The 11,896-nt window shown below is 33.5% G+C and overlaps 1 long non-coding RNA gene across 1 annotated transcript; it reads right to left on the bottom strand.

The window, feature by feature from the left end:
* Window positions 3,644-7,199, bottom strand: LOC109843217. The gene is made up of 2 exons (XR_002247577.1): window positions 6,482-7,199; window positions 3,644-4,079 (listed from the first exon to the last, which is right to left on the bottom strand). It is a non-coding gene; the product is annotated as an uncharacterized LOC109843217 (long non-coding RNA).

The raw sequence follows: 11,896 nt of genomic DNA, 5'->3' as shown, positions 1-11,896 counted from the left end.
CATGGAGAAGTCGACACGTGTCTTACACTCTGCCTAACCAAACTAACTCAAAACTAGGACAACATTCGACTCGGCACCGCCGACTTGATTAGCCGACATCTCGTGTAATCTAGTCAAAAGACGGCACTACTTGGCCAACCTCTAAATTGACCACCAGCGATACGACTCTTCCCACTGTTTAGCCATCATCTCACGTAACCGAATCAAAAGGTAGTACTTCTTGGCCCTAGACCTGAGGAGCCAAAAGACAACAATTACCTCGAACCCCTCGCTAGTGATTACTCTCGCGTTAACTGTCTTGACAACATCATCACACCCTAGTCCGCATAGTCTTCATCACTCATCAGACCCAGTCAGCACCAAGCACCTACTGTCATTCCCACAAAAATTAACCAGGTGGCTCACCATATTTAGCAACCGACGTATAGCACATGTCTACCGACTCAGTTGCCTATCTGGACTCTGCCCAAGTTACCTTCTTGCCCCTCAAACCCGTTATAAAAGGAGTGGTACTACAATGAGGTAACTCTATCTGGCCTTTTTTACGCAGCGGAGAACTAACTCTATTTTTTCCACTCAAGATCAAAAACTAGCTTGATCGTCGGAGGAACACCCGGAGAACCCAACTTCGCCCCTCTTACGAGTAGCTTCATGTGCAGGGAAGAACAACGAGCCCCAAAACCGCTCATTAGAAGGAGTAGAGGACCCTAATCATTCAACAAATCATCATACAAACCCCCTGTTTGATACCGCAATGAACAAAAATTAAAAAGATGGATCGAGATCGAACTGATATAGCAACAAGAGATCCGAGTTCAATATAAACCCTAATCCAATTGAGAAAACCCTAGATTTCTGTGGCTTTTTTTACTCTATTTGTCGAATCGGTTGAGTCCTTGCAAACTCCCTACCAAGTGGTCGGGCTTCCTAACCCGACAGTTTTGGTCGGTGTTGGCAACCCTGACTAGTTTGATGTTAACCCCTATTACCCGCCTCCATATTAATGACTATCACAACTAATTACTCAACTAATTAGTCGGGATTGGTAACCTTGACTAATTAGGAATTCGCTTTTTTTTAAACGACCCAACTTCTGGTCACGATGCTGACGTGGTCAAAACTGGATGGATTTCTATAAAAAAATGGACAGGGTTAATTTTTGGGATTAAATTTGAAATTGAGTTTATTTTAAAATTTTCTCCAATCAAAATAAGCAAAATCATGAAAGAAAAATTTATCTTCTGACAGAGAGATGAAGAGAAGAGGGGGTGAGACAGGAGGCATTAGACCATCTCATCAAGATTCGTGCTTTGATACACAGTGCACGAGCTAGGTTGTTCCGCATCTATTCCTTTATACAAATAGGAGGATCAGAGATTCACTGTTCATGCTACAGTAAATGGTTCAGTAGCATTTACTGTAGCATTATTACTGTAGCTAATAAGTAATTAAAAACATTATTGTAGCAAACGGGTACACTGTAGCATTTAAAAAGTACTGTAGCATGACGGGTTACTGTAGCACTTCCAAAATTCAAATCATGCCATATTAAAAACCGGGATTACTGTAGCAAAAATATAAGCACGGGACCGCAAACTAGTAAAAGGAATTCTACGACCGGTCATAAATTGCCAAATGCCTACATCGTGCGTGCTAACGTGCTCGGCCTGCACAATTTTAAAAACTCGGTTCTATCTGGCTTTGTAATTTTTCTGCCGGCCCAATTGTGCACGTGGAGCCTTCTATCTTGGCGTAGATATATCTTAAGCGCTCTGTATTTCTCTTAATTTAATGATGAAAATAACATCTCACTTGTTCATCATTTTATGTTCTTGTTCATCGATGATATATATGTAGTGATTAACAAAGAAAATTCCTGGTCAGTTCGTTATTTGTGAGGTTAAAATTAAGGTTCATAATACCTGATGAAAAGCACCGCAGCAGGCAAGCCCAAGGCGTACAGAAAAGAAAGGGATGAAGACCTCCTCCTCTTCCATGAGATGTTCACGCGGGGGAAGGAAAGGAACGCTAGCCTCCTTGATCCAGTCTCCAGCGAGTTTGAATCTTCTCGGGGTTAGTTCCTGCTTGATCTTTGATATAAGTTTTTTTATTAAACAATAATTAATATTACCTTAATTTCATGTTAGACATATTAACAATCATGAATTCTTAAATTTATTTACTATTATTTAAGATGTGTATAAGATGAGGATGTTTAATTAAGCTCCAATAAGAAGCAAATTTCATACAACTCACGTGTGAGTTGCAGATTTCTTTGGCTCGAAAGCTAGCATTCTTCATTATCAGATGGTGCATCTAATTAATAACTGTTCCTAAGACATATCTATGTTTGTGCTATACAATTGTCGCAGGAAGCTTTCCATTTTACAAACTTTCATCCGAAGTGAAAGGGCCACCGAACGATTTTCTTGGTGTAGAGAAAGAGAAGAACGATTATGATTGGTAAGTGACTATTTTTTTCCCCATAAACAAACTGTAACGCGAAAAATAACTTTGGTCTATAATCTAATTACTGTATCCCTTTGATTTATTTTTTGGGTAAATTACACCAAACCCTGAAGAAGTTTCAGTGATTTGCAGTAATAATCCAATAACTTTAAAAATCACACTAAACCCCCAATAAGCAATGTTTTTGCAGAAAAAACTCCCAATACCTTTTTTGTAAATTACGCTAAACACTCTATAACATTCAAAATGCATTTTAATTTTTATTTTATTTTTTTGTTCTAATATATGGGGTTATCCACAAAATGCATAAACTTATTGGGGGTTTATTGCAATTTTGAAAGTTATTGGGCCTTTACTGCATAATGCTCCAAGTTCTTTGGGGTTTAATATAATTTTATTATTATTATTATTATTATTATTATTATTATTATTATTTTTATTATTTTTATTATTATTATTATTATTATTATTATTTGTCTTTTTCAATCAATTCTAGTTAAATTTGTACTTGATTATGCGATTGCCTCCCGATGCAGGTTGAAAACGCCTCCAGCGACTCCTTTATTTCCGTCTCTTGAGATGGAAGTTAATGACGCTAACACGGTTTTTCAGAGGGAACTCCCGATCCTCCAACACATTAGTAAACCATCAAGGGTATATATGCTACACTTGTTGTTATATTTTTCAATTATCTAATTAATGCTCACATAGAATTTAAAGTTTTATTTTATCTAACTAATTCTGGATTCAAGGATTTCATTAAAATTCTAGAATTCAATTCTAGAATTTGTAATTTGTAATTTCAATTCCAATTTTACTGTTTGGGAATCATATAATTTCAATTATAAATTCTCAATTCCAAATTCACTGTTTGGGAAACGTTAGAATTGAAATTCTAAAATTTGGATTTGATAAAAAAAGCTTAGTGTATTTCAACTCATGTTTCAAATTTCAATCGACATTTCATGGTTCAAATTGTCCAAACCTTGTGTTCATAAAAAAACGTAGAGGTGAAAGACAATAAACATGACTGAATGAAAAGAACTAAGCCTTAAAGCCTTTATTCACTTTTCAAGTACTAACCAAAAGGCTTACATTTATGAGATTTTTTTAAAAAGCTAACGACAAAAGTTGACCACAAAAACTTGTGCTAACAGATTCTAACTCAACCAGATATCCAAATAGGAAAATTTGATTGATATACAAATACAAACATGCTCACAATTTTCAACTTGCACAAGAATAAAAGTAACAATTTTGGAAGGCTAAAAATTAGACCCTTCTCCATTTTAAAGTACTCTTACTACCCGACTCAAACCTCATCATCTCTCTGATACATCTCTAGAATTGATTTCTCCCTTACTTACCAAGCTTAAGCTCCTCACTATCTGCCAGCATCCTCCAAAGCTTTGCTTCACTCGCCGAATGCTTGCAATAGCTTTTTAAAAAACACTCGCACTCACACGTAGCTTGCACCTCATGATGACGAGAAATTATTGCCCAGTTCCTTATCATAGCGGACATTTGGATATATTTCAAGGCATTGCTGATGTAGAACTTTGTCACCGGAAGGCGGTGGTTCACGAACTCCAAATTTGAACTGCAAAAGGCTAGCAAAAGAAGAATTGCAAACATCTAATTAGGGCTTCATCGCTAAATTAATGTCAATTGTCATAGTCAATATATGGAAACTAGGACACAAATTTATCTTCATCTCAAACATCTATACCTCCTTTGCAAGCCACAGAAAATGTTAGCAATTAATTCCACTCCAAGTGGAAGTTAAATACCAACATAATATGAGAGGAGTATCTCCAAAAAGTAACTAGACCATGACATGTATCGAACAAAACTAACTTGGTCTTAAGAATGACTGCATTGTTTGTTGAAGGAAAACACCCCAATAAAATTGCAGGTTTGATGAGTCAGTAGCTTAAATATCCATTTGTAAGAGTTACATATCTAAAATACGAATACCTAGCACATAATAAATTCAAATTCCAACATGTCCAAAGCTTAAATTCAATATTGAAGCTTAGGAACTTGCATAGTATCATTTTTAAAGGCCAAACTTCACATGCAAATCTAAATTTCTAGCAAATCCACTAGATGGTCAAAAATATTTCCAATAAATTTCATGATAGACAAAATACATCGACAATTAGATACCCAACACTACCAATCTAAGTAATTTTCACATGTGGAGCAAGAGGAAGCACGAGCCAGCACTGGTTACATTCCTTTCCGATGTTCATACAAATTCATACTCTTTTGCCATAAATTTTATATACTTTAAGTCTTAGCGTCAGATTCGTATTTTTTCTAGTGTAATTCGTTGGATTTAACTTCATGTAGACTTGCCTTGTTTTTTAAAGCTTATTTCATGTGGTAGTCTCTACTGCATAGCCAATACCCAATAGTTCGTTCCTTTTCATTTTTTTTTTGTCGACAATGTGAAAAGAAACTGAAAATAACAGAATGTTCAATATTTAACTAACAATAAACTTATTGTTTCTAGGTCTTTAAGATTTAACTGGACTATAGAATGTTCAAGATTTAGCTAAACAAGGATTAGGATGAAGGTAATAATTTCATCAATATATATAACAAACAGGAACCAATAGATCCCGCTGGCAAATTAGCAATATTTCACAATAGCTAACATGGATGCCATGAGAAGTAATAAGCATGCCATCATAATCCGACAAGTCTAAACTCGAATTAACTTATATGACAGACAAAAGGTTGACTCTAGAATATGGCATGAGAAAGCTTTTATATCTTCTACCAATTTTCTCAGTTAAATTCCTTATGATTAGTAGCAAGTTGCATGTTTGCTTTCTTGTGATAGCCATTCGTACATCTAAGACTTTAATGAATATGCATGTATAATATTAGAAAGTGTCTAGATTCATGCAACAAAACCATGTAATTTCTTGACTACTAGACTGAAAGTAGTAGCAAACTCACAGAAATCCAGATATTAATAGCTTTTTCTAGTGAAGAGATTAATACATCTTGACTTTATCACTGGACAAGATTCCAATCATATGGTGACTCTAAAATATTACTATTTGACCTTGCATAACCTTTTACTCGATACATTCCACAAGCTTATAGATGATTATGCTCTGAAAGCATGACACATTACCAATACATGAATGCATGAACACAGTCATACAAATAAAATTTCATGGTCTCATAGTACTTATAAATTTTCCTTCAATCCCCTCCAATTTTCAATTGCCAGTCAACAAAAACCTTATGTCAGATAAGAAAAATGTCATATGCATTATAACCATGAATTCATCCAAAACTACCAAATAAATACGTACCTAATTGGCATGCAGACAACTTGTAGAACATCAACTATCTCTCTATGTTAAAAAATTGTCATATGCTCGCAATTTACTTCACCATATGAAGCACTGATTTATAAGTTACAGTAATGTAATGATTGCATATTTCTTCGACATACATTAACTACCTTTCAGAGTGATTCATCTACATACAATGATCACATAGGATAGGATAAAGACAAAGGTAATTCATAGACATACATATTGATGAAGTTAAAAATCTTCTGCAGCTAAACTAATAAGAACACATATCTTTAACCATATTTCTTTATAATAGCAGAAAGGCGTGAAAATTTGTACTTTGCAATTTATAATTCCCGACATTCTCTACAAATCAAAATCTATCCACTTACCCTCAATATATCAAATTAAGAAAACTTCTCAAGAAGCCATTTCATACATTAGAAACAAGGAAATTATTGAGATAATGGAAATATGTGCATCTTTGAGCAACTTTCCTCCAGTAACTTGAAAAAAGAAGTGATTACGTGCTCAGATGTATAATCAATTCAATGAACTAGTGATCAACATTTCTTAGATTAATGCTGCAGAATGAAGTAGAAACCCTACAAACCCTAGAATTTTTTCCCCGATATAAACAACGCAAACCTAAAGCATGAAACAAAAGAAGAAACATTAATTATTTACATCACCTGAAACTAGAGCCTGAATCGGTTCTTCAACCCTCTCTTAGACAATCGCCGCCTCAAGGGAGACCCTCCGTTGAGCCTTAACTTTATCGTGTCGGATCGCCATTGAAATCAGCATACCAATCTTCAAACTCCAGAGAAACAACTCCCTCCAGAAAAAAATAATCAAAATTTTCAAATAGAACCTGACAAACCCAAGCCTTAACTCTAAGGTATTGACTTCAAAACCTTGGTTCTCGATCAAACCAACGAAGCAAATTATCAAGAAAATAAGTCTAAAACCCTATCCCGAACCTTAACCTTTGCAATTGGGGAAGAGCTTGATGAACCAAGCCAAAAGGCGAACGCCATCGGAGGAGCGAAGTCATAAATCCTCATGATCGAGGCGGGGGCAAGCGGAAACGAGCTGGGATGATGGGGGATGCGATCGAGCGAGGCCAGGGAGAATGGAGACATAGACAAGCTTCTTTTGGAATGCAACAAGAAGCGCCTTGGCTGCGAGTGTAATTGTGATTACGGCGTACAGGATGATGAGGATTGAGTATGAGCAGAATCGATCCAGGGGAAGGAAGAGCTTGGATCCAGGGTTAGGGTTTCTGCAAAAGTGGAGAGAGGATCGATCGAGCGACGTGTGAGAAGAGAGAGACAGGGAGGGATATCGAAGTCGAGGGCAATCGCGATGATCGCGCTTGGAGAGAGAGAGAACGTGTCACCTATAATTTCCAAATGACTCGTCATTTCAAATACCACACCCAGTATACATTTAAAATCCACTTGAAATTCGGCCAATTTTAAATTCTTAATTATTTGTGGTCTAAACATCGGAAGTGGGCCAATTCTTGATTCCATTCCAAACAGGCTGTCAGTAATTCTTGAAAAATCACACTCGTGAGAAGGAAAATGATAGAGGCAGATCTCAACCACAACTCCAACCACACCTCCTTTCTCATTTGCTACAGTGCACCGGGCTCCACATGGGATTTTAAATTTTTAAAATCACATATGGGGTCCGGTGCACTGTAACAAATGAGAGAGGGGGTGTGGTTGGAGTTGTGGTTGGGGGGGGGGCCCTAGTGCCACCCTCGCGAGAAATGTACTGATCAATTGACACTATTTGTATAAGAAAAATCATTAAGTCCTTCAGAACACTTAGTACCAGGGAATTATACACGCTGGAAATTATATAGAGGTTCACATTGTTAAATATGGCTTGTATCTAAAACAATACAAGTCAACACTTCGACCGGAAAGACAACTTGTAATTGGAATTGAGTTCTAATTTCAAGATGTACGTACTCGAATTTGAATAATTCTAGCCGAGGATGTCATGAGGAAGAATTCATGTGAATTAGAATTTGTCTAAGGAAGAGGTCACACAGGAACCAAAAATAGGAGAAGAAGAATCTATAAACAGCCCCTGAAAGGTTCATTGAAAGAAAGCCAAGAAGATGATAGAAGAGAAGAAAATAAGAGAGTGCCCTTGGGAGAATTTACAAGAGAAAAGATATTACTCTTAAAGGGAAATCAGACATTGCTTTCTTCTTCTAGTAATAAAGAATCCTCCTCCTCCTCCTCCTAAAGACGTAGGCATGTCGCCGAACCACGTTAAATTATCTTGTTTTAAATTGTTCATTTGATCTTGTGCTCTACTATATTTCTATCTAAACTTGAAACTCACAATAAATAGTATATATTAGATGATATTCATTGCGATATTCATTATGAAGTAAATCCAAACAACAATTGAATACAGACTTCATAATTCAATTTTAATGTTAAAAACAACAGTGATATTAGTTTTTAGAAAAAGTTTACCCTTTATTTGTGGATGTATAATATATCTCTCAATATTATGAGTAAGGATTTTAATAGAACACCCCCATAGAAAATGATGTTCTATAACATTGATGGGTAGGTAGAGGTTTAATTTGGTAATTGTGACTATTCTATCAATGGTGTAAGTTATCCCACTTTTAAGGGGGCTTATAATTGAATCCCTACTGCAATATTATATGAAATATTACATAGTAGCCCAATTAAACATAATAATAAGATTAAGAATACACATTTTCTTGCCTTTTTGTTATGGTGCCAGAGAAAATTTGTTTACACAAAATTCAAGGTTAGGATAAGGCAGCGAGAAACAAGTTGATGTTCATTTGCTCCACTTATAGGCATGTTTGGCTTATTTTTTGAAAAGTTATAAGTTTCTTTTTACTTATCTTCAAGAACTCTCATAAGGAAGTCAAAAATAAGTGAAGTGTTTATAAAATCTAGTAATTTATAAGGATATATGCGAGTTATATGTTTAGTAAACCAATTAACTTATAAGGTTGTAATTATTGTCAAATGACCAAAAATAACATTATCTTGAATCTAATATTTTGACTAGTTAATTAATGTTAGATTAATAAAATAACTAATATTAGTAAAGTTATTTATTAATAAACTAATTAATAAATAAAATTAATTATTATTTTACAATATTTTTTTTAACTAAAACATATTTAATATATCAAATTATTTGTGCACTATAATGAAACTAATTATATAATATAAAATATATTAATCAAAATAATTATTATTAGTAAATCTATTAATTAATTATCAAATAAAATAAATAAAAATGATGTTTCATAATAAAAAAATGTATTTCATTAGAATATATTTTATATATCTCATTATTTATCTATTAGTTACTAATATTGTGATGAATTAGTTGATTTCCTATTAGTCACAAAATTATTGATAGTAAAATTATTAACATAATTAAGTAATAAAATTAACTAATTAGGTAAGAAACTATTTAATTAAAATACATTTTATATCTAATTTTTGTGATTAATAATTACTAATATTGAGATATTAATTATATAATTATTATTTGTAAAATTATTAACATATAATTATTTCATACTAATCAAATAATTATTTCACAAAAAGAAAATATTTTATTAAAATATATTTATATATGGAAATAATGTGTATGAGGTGGGGACTTATTATGCTAATTGAGCGACCAAGAGATAACAATATAGTGAGGCGCACATTGCTAGTTATATCAAAAGGCATGAATCTCACATTTCTATCTCTTGGTAGCTTATTTTACTATAAGAGGTGACATCTCATAACTATAATTTCCTTTATATATTACAAAAATTATGGTTATTAATTACTAATGTTTAGACTATAATTAGTTTTATATTAATAATTATTATTAGTAAAAATTAATTAAGAATTAATATAAAAAACATTGGATAAAATGATAGTATCTCTAAATTTAAAGTGCATATAAACCGCATAATTAGTTAAGAATTAAACCACAAATACATCTAATGAACAAGAAAGCACAACTTATGACTTATATTCAAAGAAAATGCACAACTTATGATAAATAACACAAAAAACTTTTTACAACATTGTGCGAGGGAGAAAATCTTAAATATCTTTGCATAAACTCCAAAAATAAGATCTGACATTCTTTTTTTTTTTTTTTTGAAAAGGTAGGTAGGGTAACCTAACCAGCCAAGTCCTTTTTTTTTTTTTTTTTTTGAAAAGGTAGGTAGGGTAACCTAACCAGCCAAGTCCTCAACAACACTGTATCAAAATAAAGGGACAAAAACAGACCAAAAACAAGTGGACAAACAGTCAACCGACTTAGCTAGGGAATCAGCAACATCATTGCCAGTGCGCCTTACATAAAAAACTTTAGAGCAGCCAGTAATAGTTAGACCAGCACGAACTTCATCTGCAATAGGAGCCAAGGAAGCAAAAGGAGAAGGAGAGTCCACCAAGGAGACAACATTTAGAGAGTTAATTTTCACCACTGAAATCCTCCAGTTCATTCGCCGAACAAAGCGAATGGCTTCCAGGACAGCCAACAGCTCTGCATGATCCACAAACATAGGACCCCTAATCCCCATAGAGAACCAACCAATCACATGTCCATGGTGATCCCGAATAAGACCTCCCAAACCAATAATATCTCCTTCCAGAGGAACAACAACATTTGTGTTGAGCTTCAGCAAACCAGGAGCAGGGGGATACCAAGCAGAAGGCTATTTTGGAAGGGGTGATAATGTCACAGGAGAGACCTCTAACTCTATCCCCTTCCTCCACAAAACATAGAATCCGAGTCACCAAGACCGAGGCCTCTCTAACACCGCCACCATGAGAGTGCATATTCCTCCAATAAACTGACATTCTTTTTAAAGATCAATAAGAATCTTACCAAATCCACAGTAAAAAAACACACACTGAAATTAATCTTTGGCTTCCAAATTAGATGTATACATACTCTTAAATATCAAGACTTCCAAATAATAACCTTCCTATAATCCATTGTCCTTCTCTTTTTTAAGAATTCAAGAGACAAAGCACAAATCAAGAGCTATGAATTGAACATAAGACATAGTCTTTAACTCCATAAAAAATAAATCATTAAGCCTACAAACTATTTGATAAATATTATTCGATGTGTACACGTGCGCAAATATATACAAGCGACATACGCTATAAACCATTTGATAAACTTTTTATATAATATATTCTATAAACCATTGTGTTGGTGTAGAAATTTGGCTTAGTAGATGATGTGGTGGGTTGAAGAGAATGGATGACCATAATCTATTTGTAGAGATGAAAAAGAGGTTATGCAAAAGAAAAATGAAATAGTGGTTAGTTAATTGGATCCATAACATATGCATTTATTAAATAAGCTATGAAATCTTTAAGAGCCTAAGAAACTAATTAAATATTATTATTATAATTATTTCTAATTAATTTAATTTAAGACTCACTGAATGTGACTTTGAGATAAATTTAATTAAGAAACTTATTAAAGTAAAGTTAGAATTATCAAATTTGAGAGGGGTAAAAAGGGCAATCAAAAGTTTTAGCACTGCAATCCTATTTTACATATAGTATATATTTTCCTTTAAATGAGTTAATTGTTGATATTTACGGCTAATGTCCCATGATTTACATTGAGCTTCGTTTTGGAGGCTATGTCATGTATAAAACTTTATTACTTAGTGGACATCATTTTATCTTAATTTTTTTTCTGGTTTTTTATGACTATGTTATTGTTAGATTTTATTTAATGCACATTTCTCAAAAAATAAATATTAAACTAAAATAATGACTTCCATAATTTGAATATATCTTTGCAATTTGGACGATCAATTTTTTTTAGGAAATAGTTCAATATGAGAATATTTACAAACCAAAAAAATTCTAGTGAACAACAAAATGGGGAAGAAAATGAGAAAACATATCACTCATGTGAGTATGCCTTGAAAATTAGAATATAAAATAATTAGAAAATTAATCTTTTGGCTAATCTTCCATATCATGGGTACGAAATGATAAATGAATTTTCCATCTTCAATTATTAATATCGAAAACTTGAAACATCAA

Source organism: Asparagus officinalis, chromosome 5, assembly GCF_001876935.1.
Source record: "Asparagus officinalis chromosome 5, Aspof.V1, whole genome shotgun sequence".
Classification (NCBI taxonomy): domain Eukaryota; kingdom Viridiplantae; phylum Streptophyta; class Magnoliopsida; order Asparagales; family Asparagaceae; genus Asparagus; species Asparagus officinalis.
The sequence above is the reverse complement of the archived record's forward strand: the minus strand, read 5'-3'. Positions and strand labels throughout refer to the sequence as shown.